The sequence below is a fragment of the Anolis sagrei genome, chromosome Y, assembly GCF_037176765.1.
Source record: "Anolis sagrei isolate rAnoSag1 chromosome Y, rAnoSag1.mat, whole genome shotgun sequence".
Taxonomy (NCBI): Eukaryota; Metazoa; Chordata; class Lepidosauria; order Squamata; family Dactyloidae; genus Anolis; species Anolis sagrei.
Window position 1 is genome coordinate 5,495,576 of NC_090035.1, and position 5,580 is coordinate 5,501,155.

Sequence of the window (5,580 nt, forward strand, 5' to 3'; positions counted from 1 at the left end):
AATTGAACCTATCTTGACACACAGAACTTCCATGACCAGCAGAAAATATTGGAAGGGTTTGGTGAGCATTGATCTTGATTTTTGGTGTTGTAGTTCACCTACATCCAGGGAGCACTGTGGACTCAAACAATGATGGATCTGGACCAAACCTGGCACAAATACTCAACATGCCCAAATATGAACACTGGTGGAGTTTGGGGAAAATAGACCTTGACATTTGGGAGTTATAGTTGCTGGGATTTATAGTTCATCTACAACCAAACAGAATTCTGAACCCCACCAATGATAGCATTGGGCTAAACTTCTCACACAGAACCCCCATGACCAACAGAAAATACTATTTTCTGATGCTCTTTTGTGATCCCTTTGACACCCCTCATGACCCCCTCACAGGGGTCTCAACCCCCAGATTGAGAAATACTGATTTAAAGGTAGTGCTTACATGGATTCATTGCCCAAATGGCATGGAGCCATCAGCCATCAATGCAACTGCTCACTTCTATGTTCTGAAGCTTTGTTTCACCCAGATTTCTCTTCCTTTCCTACTGAGTAGGTAGATGTGTAAACTGAGCTGGATGCATCCTTCCCTTTGTCGCTCTGAAAACAGGGTGATGGATGTTCACACTGCTTAGCCACTGCAATACATGGTGTGTGGTGGATAGGTTTGCAACCTGAATGTAACTGTGCTGTAGTTCGAAAACACACATATACAAATTCAAAGCAGGAGAGGTCCACCATCTAGTGGCTCCACCACAAACTACAAGGTTTCAACTTCCACATGATTAGACAATGTTGTTGTTCATTCGTTCAGTCGTCTCCGATTCTTCGTGACCTCATGGACCAGCCCACGCCAGAGCTCCCTGTCGGCCGTCACCACCCCCAGCTCCTTCAAGGTCAGTCCAGTCACTTCAAGGATGCCATCCATCCATCTTGCCCTTGGTCGGCCCCTCTTCCTTTTGCCTTCCACTTTCCCCAGCATAATTCCCTTCTCTAGGCTTTGCTGTCTCCTCATGATGTGGCCAAAGGACTTCAACTTTGTCTCTAGTCTCCTTCCCTCCAGTGAGCAGCCGGGATTTATTTCCTGGAGGATGGACTGGTTGGATCTTCTCGCAGTCCAAGGCACTCTCAGAACTTTCCTCCAACACCAATTAGACAATAGGGCTGTGCAAAACTTCATTTGTAATTCGTTTGTCATATCTATTTCGTTAGATATAAGCTTAGAGAAGACAATTATGCTGGGGAAAGTGGAAGAAAAAAGGAAGAGGGGCCGACCAAGGGCAAGATGGATGGTATCCTTGAAGTGACTGGATTGACCTTGAAGGAGCTGGGGGTGGTGACGGCTGACAGGGAGCTCTGGCGTGGGCTCGTCCATGAGGTCACAAAGAGTCCGAAACAACTGAATGAATGAACAACAACAATCTATTTCGTAAGATTTGTACATATAAGGCAATTCTAAGAAACATGAGGGGTTTGTTGTTTATTCGTTGTCACTTCCGACTCTTTGTGACCTCCTAGACCAGCCCAGGCCAGAGCTCCCTGTTGGCCGTCACCACCCCCAGCTCCTTCAGAGTCAAGCCAGTCACTTCAAGGATGCCATCCATCCACCTTGCCCTTGGTCGGCCCCTCTTCCTTTTTCCTTCCTTTTTCCCCAGCAAACCTTTTTCTCCAAACTTTCCTGCCTTCTTATGATGTGGCCAAAGGACTTCATCTTACCTCTCAGAGCCTTCCTTCCAGTTGGACTCAAAGGATCAAGGGTCTGGAGAACAAGCCCTATGAGGAGCGGCTTAAAGAGCTGGGCATGTTTAGCCTTCAGAAGAGAAGGCTAAGAGGAGACATGATAGCCATGTATAAATATGTGAGGGGAAGTCATAGGGAGGAGGGAGCAAGCTTGTTTTCTGCTGCCCTGGAGACTAGGGCTTCAAACTACAGGAAAGGAGATTCCACCTGGACATGAGAAAGGACTTCCTGACTGTGAAAGCTGTTCAGCAGTGGAACTCTCTGCCCCAGAGTCCTCCCAATTGTTTGTTGCGGTAAGTCATAGCAGGACCAATTGTGTGCGTGTGTTGAAGAAAAAACCTTATGGTGTTAATTATTATATACAGCTGGCAATGTAGGTCAACCAGCAAGATTGGGCCATACCCAATGGTGTGTATCTGTATGGGATTTTTTAGAATACAGTGTGGGTGTGGGTGGTGGAGAGCTTTTTCTCTGAGGAGATCTATGCTCAAAGGCTTTGCTCGTTTGGAGAAGCTACTCTGAAGGAGGCTATGGTGGAATAGTTATTTACTCAAGGTTTATTTTTGCTCTCTCATTTGATGTAAGGTGAAGATGCCTTATTTTGTGTTACTTTCAAAGGCTATCCAAGTTTCTGGCACTGTTTGTTTTTTTGTATGCATTGCAACTTTATGTGTTCCATCTCTGCTATTAAGAGTAAAGATATTTCTGATCATTTTTACTCTTGTCTGTGAGTCTATTGCAGCGTTTCTCAATCTTTTTAATGCCACGACCTCTTAATCCAGTTCCTCATGTTGTGGTGACCCCCAACCATAACATTATTTTCATTGCTACTTCATAACTGTAATTTTGCTACTGTTATGAATTGTAATGTAAATATCTGATATGCAGGATATATTTTCATTCACTGGAACAAATTTGGCACAAATACCCAATATGCCCAAATTTGAATACTGGTGGGGTTGTGGGGGGATTGATTTTGTCATTTGGGAGTTGTTGCTGGGATTTCTAGTTCACCTACAATCAAAGAGCAAACAGTGATGGATCTGGACCAAACTTGGCACGGATACTCAATATGCCCAAATGTGAACACTAGTGGACTTTGGGGAAAACAGACTTTAACATTTGGGAGTTGTAGTTGCTGGGATTTCTAGTTCACCTACAATCAAAGAGCAAACAGTGATGGATCTGGACCAAACTTGGCACGGATACTCAATATGCCCAAATGTGAACACTAGTGGACTTTGGGGAAAACAGACTTTAACATTTGGGAGTTGTAGTTGCAGGGATTTCTAGTTCACCTACAATCAAAGAGCATTCTGGACTCCACCAACAATGGAACTGAACCAGACTTGGCACACAGAACTCCCATAACCAACAGAAAATACTGGAAGAGTTTGGTGGGCATTGAGTTTTGGAGTTGTCGTTCACCCACATCCAGAGAGCACTGTGGATGCAAACAGTGATGGATCTGGACCAAACTTGGCACGGATACTCAATATGCCCAAATGTGAACACTGGTGGACTTTGGGGAAAATAGACTTTAACATTTGGGAATTGTAGTTGCAGGGATTTATAGTTCACCTACAATCAAAGAGCATTCTGGACTCCACCAATGATAGAATTGGGGCAAACTTCCTACACAGAACCTCCATGACCAACAGAAATTCTGTGCTTTCTGATGGTCCTTGGTGACCTCTCTGACACCCCCTCGTGACCCCTTCAGGGGCCCCGACCCCCAGGTTGAGAAACACTGGTCTATTGCATTTAGACTTTGGGCGCTAGGTAAAATCCACTGCTTCACAACAGGGTTGAGCTTCTGAAAAGACTGATCCGTTTGGATCCATTGATTCCACACAGACACACACACACACCCTCTGGAAGAGAACACCACAGAAAGAGAGTGAGTAATAATTTAATCCAAAAAAAAATTAGCTAACAATCTATGGAAAACGAGAGGTTCACACTCAAAGGGTTTTTACACGTGGTTTTTTTTTCCGTTTGCTCACCGAAAACAAATCTAATCCAACACAACTGAAAACAAAGAGAGGAGAAAAACAGAAAAGGCACATTACAGCTCCGTAAAAAGAGGGCGGCAGTTTTGCCCAGCTTTGGTCACTCTTTCGTCAAGAGTCCCGGCAGTTCCAGAGAGACCCGAAATCCTTTGCACGACACCAGAACTGCCACAAACAGGCTGTCGGAGGTGGAGGCTACACAACAAGAAGGTCGTGCTGCACGAGACTTTTGAGAGCGGACGTCAAGGGCTCTTGGAGCAAAGGGGATGAAGTTGGACAAGGGTGCATGCTATGGGTCAGTCCCAGGTCCCAGAGGTGTCCCACTTGTGGCTCTCCAGATGTACTGGACTCCAGTTTCCAGAATTCCCGGTCACTGGAGGTAAGAGCCCCCAACACAGTGGTTCTCAACCTGGGGTCCCCAGATGTTTTTGGCCTGCAACTCACAGAAATCTCAACACTGGTAAATTGGCTGGGATTTCTGGGAGTTGTAGGCCAAAAACATCTGAGGACCCCAGGTTGAGAACCACTGCCCCAACACCTGAAGGTCCACCAGTTTGACATCTCTGCTGTATCCAGACTGCTACAGAAGATGTGGCCCTCCAACACCAGAACTACATTGTATGGCAAACACAAAGCGACCCTGTGTTTAGCATGGGGCAGATGGTGGCTTGTCCTTCACAAATGGTCTTGATGGGGACGACACACAACATGGGGACACTTGAGTCACAGGAGAAGCTTCTCTATTATCTTATGGAGCTTCCAAACAGCAGGCCTCAGTTCCTCACACCGTTGTCATTCCATGCTGTACAACAGAAAGCGTGGAGTTTGGCCACGAAAGAAGCCAAGATCACGGAATATAAAGCATGAAGTTTGGCCACCAAAGACATCCAGAAGCCAAGAGCATGAGCTTACAGACCATGTGGACAAGAGCTCTCTCATCCACTCAAGAGCAAAGGGCATTTTGTCCCACGGACATCGATGGGACAAAGCAAGCCAGAGAGGAGCATGGTTTCAGATCTTCAAAAATGACCCACTAACAATGGGTTGTTGTAGGTTTTTCTGGCTATATGGCCTTGTTCTAGAGGCATTCTCTCCTGATGTTCCGCCTGCATCTATGGCAAGCATCCTCAGAGGTTGTGAGGTCTGTTGGAACTAGGAAAAAGGGGTTTATATATCTGTGGGATGACCCACTAACATTTCTTATACACTAGGTTCTTGTGGGTTTTTCGGGCTATAAGGCCATGTTCTAGAGGCATTTTCTCCTGACGTTTCACCTGCATCTATGGCAAGCATCCCCAGAGGTTGTGAGGTCTGTTGGAAATAGGGCAATGGGTTTATATATCTGTGGAATGGCTGGGGTGGGGCAAAGAGCTCTTCTCTGCTAGAGCTAGGTGTGAATGTTTCAACTGACCACCTTCATTAGCATTTGAAGGCCTGCCTGAGCCTGGGAAAATCTTTTGTTGAAAGGTGTCAACCTTTCAACAGAAAGGAAGAGACCATGAAAATGAACAAAATCTGGCTACCAGTATTAAAAAACTCTAAAATTACAACAGCAAAACAGCAGAGAGGAAACAACCAGGCACAGCTTAACACCTCTCAACAAAAGATTTTCCCAGGCTCAGCCAGGCCTTCAAATGCTAATGAAGGTGGTCAGTTGAAACATTCACATCTAGCTCTAGCAGAGAAGAGCTCTTTGCCCCACCCCAGCCATTCCACAGATATATAAACCCCTTTTCCTAGTTCCAACAGACCTCACTACCTCTGAGGATGCTTGCCATACATGCAGGCGAAACATCAGGAGAAATGCCTCTAGAGCATGGCCCCATAGCCC

The 5,580-nt window shown here is 45.7% G+C and overlaps 1 long non-coding RNA gene across 1 annotated transcript; it reads right to left on the reverse strand.

Moving 5' to 3' along the window:
* Positions 1-3,633: 3,633 nt before the first annotated feature.
* Positions 3,634-5,115, reverse strand: LOC132782179 (uncharacterized). The gene is made up of 2 exons (XR_009632030.2): positions 4,286-5,115; positions 3,634-4,158 (listed from the first exon to the last, which is right to left on the reverse strand). It is a non-coding gene; the product is annotated as an uncharacterized lncRNA (long non-coding RNA).
* Positions 5,116-5,580: the final 465 nt, after the last annotated feature.